Consider the following 15606-nt stretch of genomic DNA (forward strand, 5'->3'; position numbering starts at 1 on the left):
TAGGGCGTTGTCGAGGAACAGCAGCTGCTCGCAAGGGTGAGCGGCACTCTTCTGACATGCGATTAATTTAAGCTTTAACAGCAGGGAGAAATGCCCACAGCCTCTTTACACGCTCGTCGAAGAAGACCGTAGCGTCGTGCACGTGAGCCAGACAAGTTTGCAATCAGAGTCCTGCCCACCCTGCGCCTACGAAGAGTTTTAAATGGGAACTGAGGAGGAATGCCCCAACGGCATGATCATGAACTTGTATGGGCCATTTGTGTTATGAAAGCAGCCTATTCAGATACAGGGACGAGAAGTACTTGGGTTGGGAATGTCGGTCTAGAGTATCGAGCATGAGTGGCACTGGATATATGACGGTCTCATTACTGCGTTCAATCACCGGTAATCGATGCTAGGGAGCACCCTAGGGAGCACCCCTAAAGTTAGGGAGCACCCTAAGCTTTCACGATTGTTTGTTGACATTTCTTGCGGGTGGCTGTCAAGGTGGATCAAGACAGGGTCGCCACCCAAACTCTGGCAAACAGGCCGGCGAAGGGTCGCCGTTATACCATGCGCACACAGGTTGGTGCATGGGCTTAACAACGTAGTAGGGCGTTGCAACATACCTGTAGTATTTTCCGCTCCTGGAAAGTTAGAATCAATCTGTTCGCAGGTGAGGAGCCGGAATGAAGAAGACGGCAGAAGGAAAGAAAGAAAAATTGAGTGCAGTATCAAACACACAGCCCCGTTCGTTTCTTGTGACAAGGAAGTTGTGTATAAGTTGCCGTTACCCTGTGGTACAGTGCACATCGGCCAAACCATGCGATGTGTCAATGAAAGATTAGGAGAACGCCAAAGATTACTCAGGGGAGATTCCCTTGACAACCTCCCAAAATATTGGCGAACTTGTGGTGCGAGCGATAAGAAAAAGATGCAATGTAAACCCCTCTTTTACAAAACAATTCTGTTCGGGCATAACGATCAATTTGTGCGGGAGCTCATGGAAGCCTTTCATACGCGTATCAGTGGAGATTAATGCATCAGTCAGGCTTCTCTCCACTTCTCTGATAGGGAGTTTCGGTTTTCGGCCAACTCACTCGGGTATACAGGGGGTGACACGTGATGTTCCTGGTGGTAGCTTGCTCTGATCTTGATTTGTTTTTTCCTATTTTTATATGCATGTTTTGGAATAAAACATCAGTTGTGGGTAGCACTCGTCGTTCTGTCTGTCTGGGCTTAGTCCTCGTGTTTGTGCGAAATTTTTTTCAGTATTCTTTCAACAAGCTGATCGTTCTACCTCTCCGGTCGTGCCGGTATTCTTGTCAGAAGTTCGTTGCTGACATGATTTCGCCGCTCCACCTATACATGGATGAGAGGAATTTCTGGTCTGATGTCCCGCTTAATGATCAAGTGCATACTGTCTTCGACGATATCCTCAATGATTTCTAATGATGTGACTTTTAGAAGCCACTATGCTGATAGAACATGGTGAGCCGTAGAAAATGTCTTCCTGCCCACAGGGAGCAGCATATCTTTCCAGGTTCGTGGTTTGAGGGCTTAGTCCGTGAAAAACGTGATAGTCGTCAACAAAAGGTCAATGATCGCCTGAGACTCATTCAAGACATTCTTGCTTATAATCACGCCACGGGAAGAATTTGGCAGGATGACGAAGTTGGTATGCTTATTATTCGTGTCCGGACAGCGTTAGTGCATTGTCCGAACAAATAAGTGTCCACCGTGGGCATGGATTTTTTTGGGCCTCACAAATGTGTGCACCTTTCTTGACATAATTGCAGATCAGTTCATTGTGGGCATAGTAATCTGTTAAGGGCCAATGAACACCAAATATTACTTGCGTGTTTTCTTCCTCAGGACAACGTGTTAGACATTGGAAAGCATACATCCCCACATGGTATTTCCATACTACCGCTAAGTGATTTATAATTGAATTTCTTCTTTCTTGCCGTTAATGTTTCACTTGCAGCAACCGAACAATTTCTGCGACGTAAAATTGATGTTTACGCCCCCTGAGGCATTAAAAAACTACAGTCATTTAAGGTCTCTAAGCAGGCTGGCTTAAATGTTGTAATGAAATAAAACTACGTATCAGCGAATATATTGCTGTTTATTTTGTTCCTCACGTAACTAAAATAACAACTGCACGTCAGCACTAGCGTTCGGTTGATGTAACCGGAATAGGCATCAAGCAGAAACTCAGGATGCTTCCTGTACAGTAATGCCTAACGTATCATTTGAAAGAAGGAAAAACACAAGCAAAAATTGTTGTCTATAGTCCTTTAATGTGTGCACCAGATCAGTAATCGCGCGGATATTTGTGGTCATATCACAGTTAGGGGTTCTCGTTACATGGGACATTGGTCTGGCTTTGGGTCATGGTTTTATGTAGGCGCGAATGGTGCTGGGACGGGTCGTGCGGAGTTTTCTAGGTGGCATCTAACCTCCATGTTACACTTCATCGATATTGAGGTTATTTTATACCACAGCGTCATAGTTTTGTTCGGTTTATGGGGACCCAACGCGACTGAGGCAATGAGGGACGCCGTAGTGAAGGGCTCCAGAAATTTCGACCACCTGGGGTTTCTTTAACGTGCACTGACATCGCACAGTACACGGGCCTCTAGAATTTCTCCTCCAAAGAAATTCAACCTCCGCGGCCAGGATCGAACCTGAGTCTTTATTGCGGCGTCATAGATATACACGCAGCGCAGTCATGCGTCCTCGTCGGTGCAGTATCTTTGATGCTTTCAGTAAAAGAGACCGCACGTCCAAATATTGCTCGTTCAATTTCTCCTGTGAGGAGTCTGCCTGATCTTATTTGAACGGTGGCTGCGTAGCTGCGGTGAGCGGATGCGAACCATGAGATGAGGCAGTACGACCATCGATGAGGATATCGACGCATACTCTGCGTGACCCAAGTAGCAGAGTTTTCCTCACACCCAAACTCCGCTGCCGATATCCAACGTCAGGAAATTTGCTGCTTGAACGGGAGAGTTCACTAGACCTTCTCACCGCAAACCAACCTGGCCACCGTGGCGGGTGGCAATAAACTTATGTTTGTCTAGCAAGGTCCGGTGACTTTTTGACATCATTGCAGCATGCCCACTTGGTTAGAGCAACCAGGTTTCTAGATTGAATATTAGCACCAGAGTTCTCAGGAGCAGCTCTGTGACGAAAATTCCTTTTCGGTCAAGAGAGGCATGACACCACAAAGTGACGTGATCGCAAAGAAGGTACGATGTCAGAAGTCCACGTGACCCCAGTTGAACGAATCACTGGCCAATTGCACTCTGAAGTGGCAACAGAAGCTGTGACAAATGCGAAACCTAATGTTACCGCATTCTAGTCTGAAGGCGTTTAAGCACCCGTATAGTTTTTCAACATTTTCCGGCCTCTGGTAGGGCTGTGATCATAGTGCCTCGTAACAGAAACCACCCAGACCCATTCCCGTGCGGGAGCTGCTTCGCAGATTATGACCCGCGTCTCCACAATCAAACTATAGACGATGACTGTCAATGGTCCTTCTAGCATCGCATTTCTGGATGCTCGAGGGGCACCCTTAGGTATGGAGAACTACCTCTTATGTGTGTGGCATTCTGGGATCGAAAGCTATTATCTACGAGGGTTTTACGAGTCCTGTCGAGGGCCCGAATTACGGAAAAATTTGCTTACTAGCGCCCAGTGGTTGTTGCGCTGTAGACGGCGCTGTGGGGATGTCAAGTACCTGCTGTGTTTCATTGCGCGCGAGAGCCATGACAGTCACTGAATTAAGCTGCGGTGTAGGGGCAGTACTAATCGCACGTCTTGCAGTGCGACCTCACGGATAACATCTGCAAGGTTGCTTTTGTCGGTGTTCGTAGCATTCAGGCGGCTAACGAAGAATACTTGTGGCTCTCTGCCGTATTGGCGACATCGGGTGTCCAGGATATTGTCAATACTTCGGATGCAACTTAGCCGCTGGCATTTTTGGACTTCGCTCAAGGCCGGCGAAAGTTTTTCCTCGATGCCTCGCATCTGACGCTCATATTCTTATTGCTCACATGAGGACCTGGATGCCAAAAGTTACAGCTCATTTTTTCAGTAAACTGAATCTCATTCTCGGGTTGTATTCTAGACAGTAGGAAGCTGTAAGCCTCTTAGCAACCTCTTAGTACATAATGCTTGCAATGGTCTTCAAGAGATTCTTACTAATTAGTTCAGACGATCTGGGGGATGTCTCTTGCTTTTATTGTGCCTTAATGGGGTTGTCGAGCGCGAAGATTCATCTCAGCTTTATTTCGTCTTCCCGCCTCCTGAACGAAACCACCCGCTCAAATTGGCCCAGCCATTGCTCTGGACGAACACCACGGCAGTCGTTTTGGGTGGCTGACTGTAGTCGCTGGTGCAGGATGACGTGGACGCATCGAAGTGTGGTCAGTATCGCCGCCAAAGCATCATTTCAGTCATCTGTGACCTAGGAAAGGTGTGTGATCTGGAGGCAGGCTTTCGACGCTGCGGCTGAATAAATGGCTTCAGTATAGGTCCTCCGCAGGCAAGAGAAGGTGTATAGCATCAAAGCTTAACGTAGGTGTGCGGGACGGTAATGACAACACCGCGTTTTTAACAGCTGTCCGGCGGCTGTGACAAAATGCAAAATGACAACATGCAAAAATGTGACAAAATGGCGCAGAACTGAAAGTGCTTGGTTGGCGATCTTGTGGCTACAAAATTATTTGTAATTACTCCCCTCTTTAATACCTTCGGCCCAGAGCGTGAAAAATATGAACTGGGCTTGCTAAATTGCCCGATGGATGTCTAAGCACCGCCATTCATCAGACTTAAATTTCAGTACCACCTTGGTGCCTTAGAGGATTTAGTTAGCTGTAGAAAATTTGCTATGCTCTATTTGTATTTCGGCCTACTTCGTAAAACCAGGCATAGCTGCACCTCCTACAAGGGTCGCTATAGACGTCGAATGCCTCAAACGAGAATGTTGTTAGCCCTTAGGTAGTGCCAAAAATTAGATTTTAGAAATGAAGTTCTCCAGATCATTGGGGAAATGAGAATTTGCAAATCCTCTTTTCGAGCAAATCTGCTGAAGAAGTTTTGAGTCGAGTTTAGTTGGTGACTTTTTCAGTTCAGTACAGCATTGTTAGGGGTCCTGTTCAAGCGCAGCAACCGTCGTAATCTGGCGTTGCCATGTCGAAAAACTTGGGACTGGTCGACAGAATCTTGACGTCACACCACATGTCTTCACACGGGTAATAAAAACACCACCCAAATCAACACGCAATATAACAGTAATGACGTCACTGAAAAATTACACTGCAAAAAAGGAAAGGAATTTCGCTTGAAAAGAAAAATGGTCCTGCCGAGACTCTAACCACCGCCCCTTGATTCTTGAACCTGCCGCGCTGCCAAAATACCACTGAGAAACGTTCATTCGTCTCAGTTAGAGGGAGGCGGGAGGCTCAGTGTGTCGCGTAAATAAAAACTAGGGAATAAAACAAAATGAAAAGTAAAATAAAGAACATTATCTGTATCTGCGAACTGATAACAAAGCGGACCCCGCCCTCCGGAAGGAACCCAGTAAAGGCATCGCATCATACCCTTAAGGCAGTGCTTAAATGTCCCCCCAATATTTTTTTCTTAAGGCGGGTAGCGGCAGCGTCAGGCGCCTGTACACCAGCGAGGCTTTTGTCTGAAAAATGAGTGCACGTCCCTGGGATCAGGAGTCTTGCTTGCATGGCGTGCAATTGTATTATGCGGAATTGGTGCGGGAATTCTGCCTTTTCAGGGATGAAATAATGTGCCATAACTTCACATGCCGAATCGGCCTCTGACTGAAGAGGAGAGGCCATACATTCCAATGTCTTCAAATCGGTGAGGAAGTAATGCATACTATTGCGAGATATACCAAATATGAATATCTTACTGAGTTATGCAGCGGTATTTAGACTTAGCTTGCGAATTAATCATTGGACTGTCTTCTATATAGAATGTCCCGTGTTGTAGTAGAAGGCGTTCGGTCAAAAGGTACCTCCATTTAAGCTTCTAACGGTTTTTCATGTCCAGGAAAATATGAATGCCATCACTAAAGTTTACTCGATCATGCGTTGCAGTTCTCCAGAATAAACATTACTTCTAAAAGGGAATGTGCTCTGCATACTTCCAACATAGAGAGCGTAACTTCCCTCATCGAGCGTCGTCTTGACTAATACTAATGATATCAAACAAGTATCTCGCACTGAAGCGCCTGCTGTAACTATCTGCTATTTAAAAAATTACATTATTGTCTATGATGCTTTTTCTTTAGAATCCTGGGCAAACAATTGATCGATGCGAGTTCGCTTTATATTACCAACGGTATCTACTCACCTCCTGTGTGATCCTCCTCTTTGATGGCTCCGCCTGCAATGAGAAAAAAATTTAGACCTCTTCACATTGTCCATATGTTTTCACTACTGCGAAAGAGCAAAGCTTTCGCTATATAATGCGCGAGTCGATAGGGTATATGGGATAATGTTGGCTTGAGTTTCAGTGCTCTTCAAACTAAAAAGTTTCAGACTGCATATAACCTAATTGACATGAGAATTTCATCACGACGAATACACGTATGTGCACAACGAAAGGAGAGAGCAGACTGAGGATGGTATATTTGTGTGTGATTTTGTCAGTCGCAATATAAACAAATGGCTGTAAGTGAAAAAAAAAACAGTACAGTCGTCCACACACTTGTTTAGAGCCCTCCAACCCCGAGGTATGTTCTGTATTTATGACAATCGGCGCAGCCTGCTGTGCACGATGCAGCTTTTGAAGACAGGAGAATTTAAATGCATTCCAGGGGAATGCGCACGCACAATACGTTCAGATTTTAAGCCCTAGGCCACTTATAAATAAAAACAAGTTTGCTTCTCAGCTATGCGGAGGGCGAGTCAGCGCAACCCATTCCATGCTGTGCGTTCCCGCCGATAATCCAATATCCGCTATGAGGCGACAATTTTTTTTGAAGGTCCGCACGCATTGCTTCCCCTTTCGCCGGGCCGCTACATTTAGCATGCGTCGATCAGCACGTGATTCGAAAGAAAAGTTTACCAAATTTCACATCAAGTGCGGTGTCATGTTCGCAAGCGTCTCCCTGGCGATTTTCGTCTGGGTGAACCAAAAACGGAGTTAAAGCAGTGCATGTTCCAAACACGAAACGTGCTGTACCCAAATTTGGCTAAGACAGGGTTGTAGGCTGTCATCAGAACCAAGCTGCGATATCTTTTCAGTGTTCGCAAATTTCTCATAATCAAGACTAAATAGGTAAACTTTTTTGATTTCCTAACAGGAAATTTTAAACCTATATTTTGTTCACAATGTTGTGCAGTGCCCATTAAGGTTTCTTTCATGTAAGTAACTTCAGCATGGTTGCGTTTTATTTCAAATTTAAGATAAAAGATGGAAGTTTACCGACCTCTCGCAACCTCTTTAACGTAAAGCATTCAATAATGACATGTGGATAAAATGTAGTCTTCGTAAGGCATTTATTTATTTATGGCCTTAAAGAAAAATTAGGCAACACTTTATAGAACCTCTAGGAGTACCAGTCGGTGTTGTTCTTGCAAAGAAACGTTCAAAAAAGCAAAGGGGATTCTCTTTTTCTGCGCAAAGAAAGCTTGGGCATTTCGAAAAATTTTTGAATTCTGCATGCGGTGGCAAACTTACTGTTTTAGAAGTGCAAATGTTACATGACGGTCGGTACGGAGTACGGACAAATATGAAGGAAAAGCTTTCCCAGAGGTTACCTTTTCAACACGTACAATGATTTCCCCCCCAAAAAAAGTTTTTTTGGAAGCCATATTTTTGAGCTATCTATGCAGATTATTTCTGCAAAACTCAAGCAGAGAAAAAGGTTTCTCGATTCTTGCACCAAAGTCGTTTGAAGATACTTACTTAAAGATGACTAAGTTTCGAGGAAATGCTGTTTTTTTTATGACCCCAAATTGGCATATGCCATATCGCAACAACAACTTTTTGGCACCAGCTGGGATATTGCGTTTTTTCCCTGAGACATAAGACTGCCAAATTAAAGTCCATTCCTTAGTGTAGATACAGTGCCTCATCACATAACAATATTTTCTTGACAATAAATATAATTTAGGGACATCTAGTAAGGCCCGTATTTGAAAAAGTCTTTAAAGTTAAAGAAGTCAATATGCACTTTCTCGCAGCAATATTATTCTTTTAAAATTAGGAATGATTAAAACAAATCTGTTTAAAAAAAAAGCACGAAGGAACATGCAGGCTACCGATTACTACGATGAATCTGTGGTGAGAAAGGGCAGTTAGTCTTCTAATATTCGTAAAGCTTTAGCGTATATCGGCACCATCACTTCGGGCCCCACGTATATAATCATCGTCACCGACCTAAGTCCACTCCATGGCAAGTGCATCTCCTATTTCTCTCCAATTTTAACCGTGCTTTGTGCCAGAGGCGGCCATACTAACAACAGAAACAACGTGATATCATCTGCGCACATGAATTTTCGTCACCATTAGAAACCACCCTTTGGTCTTCTCTTGCATTAGATGCCTCGTCGATGCCAAAATCTGCCTCTTGATTTGAACTAGTGCATCATTAACTAGAGTTTGTTAACAGACCCACTATGCTCTTATCCTCTCTTTAAGCCATATACTTACGACTAGATTTTCCATAAATCGATGCGTTCTTATCAGTTTAAGTTCAAGCTATTGCCTTAGCAGAGGAGTACGGGCAAGATAGAGCTGTTATGTAATTTCGTGTTAAGGAATATTGGTAAACTGCTAATCATCACCCATCAGTCCTGTGCAATGCACTCCACCTCATTATTCCCCTAGCTATTTCACTCTCGTGGTTCGTATCTGTGGTCGCTATCCGCCCTAAGCAATTGGATTATATTACCACTTCAAATGCTTCACTGCCTATCTTAAACTACTTTCTTTTCCCTGCCTTAAACAATACAACAATTTTATTCATATGTAATTATTTGATCAACCGTTATGCTTCTTCTGTCTAGGCCCTCGATTGTCCTGTGCAATTTATGGCCGTAGCTAAGTTGTATACGACCGCACGAAACTCAACGGCCCAAAGTGACAACGCCGAGGTGTCGGTCTTGCTGGGGCATCATATTTTAAGAAAACAAAGGTACTCTCCTCATGGTAGACATTCGTGACTAATGTCTTATTTACTTATAGGAACATTGTGCTAGCAGGCACCTTATATTGCGACGCCTGTCATCTCACGGGAGCGAACTTTCTCTTCATTTTTGCAAATCTAGGGGCTTAATTTTAAACTGCAGCAAAAAAGCTCACAAATGGTTTTTAAAAAAGAACACCTAAGCTGGGCATTTCTTAACAAGTACTACATAATTACCGTGAGAATTCGGCGACAGTGTGGGCATAAAATGACAGCTAATTGGTTTCTACCAATAAACAATCAGGTGAATTTAGCAAATATACCGACCAGAGAACCAAAAAGCCTACAACCCTTCAATAGCAGAGTTTTTGCAGAGATCGTTTGAAAGCATTTAGTTGGAAAACCCTGTACACTTTCTGTGTTGCGCCCACCGCGTAGTATGCAAAATAGATTTTGTGGGAACATACCTCTCAGTAAAATATATTTTGTGACTTCCAAAGTAGCAAAAATAAGAACTTTTTTCAAACGCATGAAATGATGGGTTTCGCGTTATTATTCTGGAATCCAGAGTGCTGTGATTTCTTATAGTTAAAGCCTTGCTTTTAAAAGGCGTACCCTGCATCTTGTGGCTAGCGTTTGGCGAGCGCTACCCGAAATAGAATTAGGAAGTCACATCGACTCCAGCCATAATGAAAAATGAGCCCATATGTGGTGCTCTCGCTTATAAACTTGGGATCCTAATGTTTTTCAGCAGAAAGCACTAAACATTTCTTAACAAAACGTCGATTTGAGTGCAGGGCCTAGCATTTAGGTTCAACATTTTCACCGCTTCCATTATAACGGCGTATTGCAGCGAATATCAATCACGAGGCTGGTATAGAAGAATTAAAACACAATAGTAAAATTCTTGCTGACCCTTCAAAGATCTGCATGCTTTACCGGCCACTTTTCTTTCTGTCTCTCAGAGTTTTGGTATTTATATCTTGCACTGATCTGGGTTTATGTACAAGGAAGGAACTAAACTGAGCTCTCTATTTTGTTTTGAATAACAAGACCGAGACTTGAGTGTATAATCATCATTATGTTCTTTAAAATGGCACACACCTCACATATCCTGGTACGTCCACAGTCTGAACATTTTTCGCAATATAAAACTTTCATACTGATGGTGATCGCAACCAATATTTGTTTCAAACTGACTACGCATAAAATGAAATTGAGAACTTTGGTCCATTAAAGGTCCGGATCTTCCAGAATAATAAATTATGGAAGAGGTTGTCACAAAGAGCGACGCAGCGTCAAGAGAACCTTTGGACAATTTTTGGCGGTATTCATGGGTTTTCCGTTATTTAATTGCTTGTGTACTTAACTTATTTGATTATCTTAATTGCTACTTGCAGTAGTGCTCAACTCTTTAGTGCTCACTATTTCCTGCCTACAAATTTGTTCTACTATTATACACCAATCCCTCTTCTCCCCCTTGTAATGTCACAACTGGCTGTGGGTACATTGTCACGTTGTAGTGACGGCAGTCCAGCGGTCAGGAAGACGCAGCAACAAGACTTGCAAACGAAGCTCTTTATTTTGGCTCACTCGCAACCGCAAAAGAACTAAACAGCACGGTAGCGGCGTAAGCAACAAATGCGCTCGTCAGTGGTTGAACTACGAATGCCCGCCGCTCGCGGCATCGCTCAATTTAAAGCCGGCAAGGAAACTTCGAGAGAACAGGTCAAGGTCATCTACAGTAATCTATAAAAACGTAGATAGATGCAGCTCTTCATGGCTTGTGATCAATTGAGATTAGTGTGGTCGCTTTTCGCGTCCCGAACAAAAATGATAACACCTCTTTCCTGCGGCCTTGAGCGCGAATGAACGGACACTACAATGATAAGTGGCAATATTTTGATATTCAAACTCAATTCGCCACGGTTCGCAATTTGTTCCGTCAAGAAAAGAAGAGAAAAAGTAATACCTGGCATTGTGACATTCATAACAAATGTCGCTGTTTTCTCTGGAAGAAAAAAAAACACATCAATATTTAATTAGCGCATTTCATCAGTCCCTAAGCAGGCCAAGAAACCAAAAATTGGACCGTCATTGCTTGACTGTCGTTCTAGTCGCATGATGGAACTTCTGAAATCCTAATAAGGCAGCAATATAAATGGATTTTGAGGAAAAAATGGCACCGAAAGAAGTCAAAGGGAGCTCCTAATGGCAAAAAAGTAAAGTGAGCAAGGAAACAGGACTGGTCTTCTTCTGGCTTAAGCTAACGTTCTGATATTATTATCCAAAAAAGAGCTGTATGCGTTACAAATCACTTTATACCATACATTTCACAACACAACACGGCTTCAAATTTTTCTGCATTCACAACAATTCTTCATGTTAACAAAGGCCTGTTGCTAAAACAGAGATCTGAAAAAGGTCTCCGAGCTTATTTATTCCTAGTTTAGTGTGCCATCATAGTGCTTAGAAATACCCGCCAATTTCTACTGAAGGGCGCTATCTAGAATATCAGACGGAATGAAACAAAACAGCAACATGCAGATCAAAGACAGCACCTACGCCGACACACTAAGATGTTGCCAAATCGCGTGGAGGGTCGATGTTTGCTGGTAAACACATTTTCAATGTACCGTCGCAATAAAAAGAAATGCGAATAGCACAGTGCCGGGATACGTGAGAAAGTTACCAATTTGCAACAGCACAGTCCTTACTCGGTCCCCTGTTTCTATTTCTTTTTATCATCCTCGTACACAATTCTTTCACTCCTCACGACTATCTGAGCCTAATACGACTATAGATGCGTGAAACGTAGCACGGAGGTAGTGAGCCATAAAACACATACCTATTATTGTAGTACATTCCCGTGGCGCTGAAACAAAAAGACATGTTCTTTTCTCACTTGTGGGTAATGAAATGCTAGCACGAAATCTGAGTTACGGTACCATTTAGTATGTCTCATATTTGTCTTTCGACATCGGTAGGGCTGATTTTTTTCAAATTTTTTAAAATCCCAAACAGGAAGTGAAGTGGTAAAAAGACAATGCACGATATAGCAGCACACATTTGGCTAAATGATTTTTGAAGTTGCTGTAAAATTTGGGGACAATAGGTAAGGCTTTTTCGTACTTCTCGGATAAGAGCAAAAGGAGGAAATTGTTCTAACGCCAAAAAAGCTGAGTCCCTGTATGAAATCCTTAACGCGTAATCCGCGCTTCACTTAAATAATCTAATGGTGATGGGCAGATCGTGCCCGCTCAGGAAAGGTGTAGGAAAAGATATTTATTCTGGAGTGAATGAAGTTATTCTCACGGTCGTTACCGTCTCCATGCACCATTTTTAAGATCGCTTACTTGCTGCACTCTATGCGAACAGCGAACATAAAGAACACAATTGTAACTTTCCAGTTTATTGTTGCAGATATGCCGACAAAAGATGGCGATAACCATTCTGAATTCGCGTGCTCAATTCATTGTCGCTACCGCTACGCTTCCAAGAGGGTACGTGTCGCGAGCTATCCACATGTGAGTGTGTGGTGTGGTTGTTTTTGAGCCGAACGTTGAACTCTATTTGATGTGATCTGCTCACTCTCGCTAGTTCCTCAAACAAGACTTTTGTGACCTGAAACTTGTGTCTGCTATCCCACTAAGTTAACACGTGTAGAAGGCAGGGGTGTTCTGGCATCCCGAACCTCAGCGCGCAAGGGTGCATGGCAGCGGCGCATAGTCAACTCCATCTCTACATACACTAATCTTCGGTCGCTCTTAACCCCTACAAGTAACGACGTCGGAAGGGCGACTTAGTTATAAAGAGAAAGTCTAATTCACTGCGATTATAAGCAAGTATCGGTGACACGCTGAGTTCAAAACCTGTCGGTACTATCGGGAAGTTTTGCATTCGTCGAACTGGTCGGAGGCCAATAGACCAGCAGGGCACGTGATCTAGAAGAGATTTCGCAAATCACTGCGGAGGATATGATTCGCAGGCACTGTTTGATCATTGTGTAATTTGTGTGCAGACACTTCAAGCATCTTAGCTACCTGAGTGAGAACTTATGAGACCTGCCGAGGTTTATTACAGTATGTGCACGTGGTAGCACCAAAATTATCATAGAAGGACGCCAAATACTCTGCGTTAGCACGACAAGCAAATCCGTTACCAGTACTTGGCTTTCACGCTTGTGATATATTTATTTTTGCTGGGATCCAACAAATTATATGAGCTTGGACTCGTTGATCTCTCGTTGAAAATTAACACTTACTCGTGCCGTCTCTCGCGCATCCTGTCTGTTATTTCCACCATGAATGTCTGAAGTAGTCATGCAAACATTTTTTTGACACCGTTACCATGCTGGTAAGCGGCTTGAAGGACTCGGTTATCGACCAACACAATCTCCGATGACAGTTGGCGTAATCAGTATTTCATAAACATTTTGCAACGCTACCCTTTTCACATCCCGACCCTTGTTTTCTGAGCTTATAATAGGTAGATTCACGGCATAATTTTGGAAGTGTACGGAAGTTTCAAAGGAGAGCTCGTTATACCTCCGTAGGTTTTGCACAATATCAACGCGGATTGCAGGGAAACACAGCGCCGGCTGTTGTCCCGCCTTTTTCAGTCCTCTCAAAACTGCTTTCATTTCCTAATGGATAATCGTGCCATTCCTGAAAGGATAACGGTTGTCACCAATATTTATCGCCCAATCTAGCCGAATGCCTGAGACAGCCCTAATTACAGAAACGAGATCACGAGCAGTGCAATAAGGCGGCCTGCTTCAGTAGACTTCAATTGCTGCTATGGATCAAGGGCGCAACTCCAGTCTCCTCTTTTAGACGTGCTCCTTCTCCTCTCAGTCCTTCGCCGTGTCCTTCCTTCTTACCGACGAGCCCATAAAACATTTCTGTCGTCAGATTTTATGAGTTCTAGGTTTGTGATGTTATACTTTTTGGGGAATTCTTGCCTATTCTATCAAGCAGCAGCGCAAAGTCTCCCGAGAGTACTGAAGAAGTAACTACATACGCCTTGGTGGACATGCAGATGCAAACTGTCTTTACCATTTGATCCCAAGTACAGCATCTTACAAAGCTCGCATTCCTTTTTAAACGTCATGTGCTACACGCAAGCATAGCGTGGTGGAGTTAATGCATGCATGCTTTTTAAAATGCCACTTTCATCCAAAACGTAACACTGAGGAAAGTTTTCCCTGTTTTGGGGTGCCTCATATCATGAGCGAAACTGAAAATGTTTCTCACTGCTGGGAGACACATGTTCTTTGTGCACATTACGAGAACTGCCTATGAGAGCAATATATTAGCTACAGTGGTTTCAGCCGAGGGCATCTCTTCAATTGATGTACCACTGACTCCTTACAGACTTTCCTGACCTGTATTTGTGGTCAAAAATGGTCCTAAAAAGTAACCTTCAATAATTGACAGCCTCGTAACTGTGACTGCTGCTCGTTTGAGTGACTCCGCCTTTACTTCAAAATAAGCGATCCTTACCTTTGTCCACCGCAGGCTTGGGATAAATAGTGCCTGCTTCTGCTGCAAAGGAAAAAGAAAAGGACGGCGTAAGGTATGCATTATTTAATTGAAATTGCAACATGTGCCAAATTTCAATAACAAGAAGTGGTTTTAATAACCACCGTTCGTCATGGCTGGGCGGGTCCTATACTTCCTACCAATTTTTTGCGCGCAGGTGATGCAGTGGTAACCTACACAGTATACACCTTCGGAAATCTGGCCTTCTGGGCGTGTTGGAAGTGATCCGATTCTTTCAAGGCATGCACGACACAGTCAAAGTGACTTACTCTGAGCCAAGATCTTAACTGTAGTAAAGCCCATAATGAGTCCACCAGAAGAAAAAAGAAAACTGGGAATGCCCTTGTAAACATTACGCGACTGCCAATTACTTTTTTACCTTCAGTCAGTTCTGCGGTACTCCGCTAAATGAATTCAAAACAAGACTTTATTTTTAAAGATGTGAATTGTCATCCTTTTTATATTTATAACAGGGATAATATTATGAACGAAGATTGCGCAGCTTTGGTTGCCCAGACTACTTTGCATCGTCTAGCCAAAAAATCTACTAATGGCGCAGCTCTGATTAAAAATTTTAATGCCTCCGAAACAAAGGCTGAACCGGGAACTAAGCCTTTCAATAGTTAAACGTATGAAGACAGCTTCTTTGTTCTCTAAAGGCTGCGAGAGCATGAAGGGCTTAACTGCTTAAAAGAGTATGTAGCGAAGTATATACGCTTCGGCAAAGAAAACATGTTGACTTGACTCGACGTTCGAGCAGCAAAATCTTTTTCTTGAGTCTTCGAGAGACTGGTCTTCACCTCCATACGTCTGACAAAGGCCAGAGCCTAGGCGAAACGTTGGTATTAAAGTTGCTCGTTCTCTCGCTATGCATCGACCTACGAGCTTTAAAGTTTCACTGGATCCATACGACCTTCAATTTCC

Source organism: Amblyomma mixtum, chromosome 9 (genome assembly GCF_055824585.1).
Source record: "Amblyomma mixtum isolate Tamu chromosome 9, ASM5582458v1, whole genome shotgun sequence".
Lineage (NCBI taxonomy): Eukaryota > Metazoa > Arthropoda > Arachnida > Ixodida > Ixodidae > Amblyomma > Amblyomma mixtum.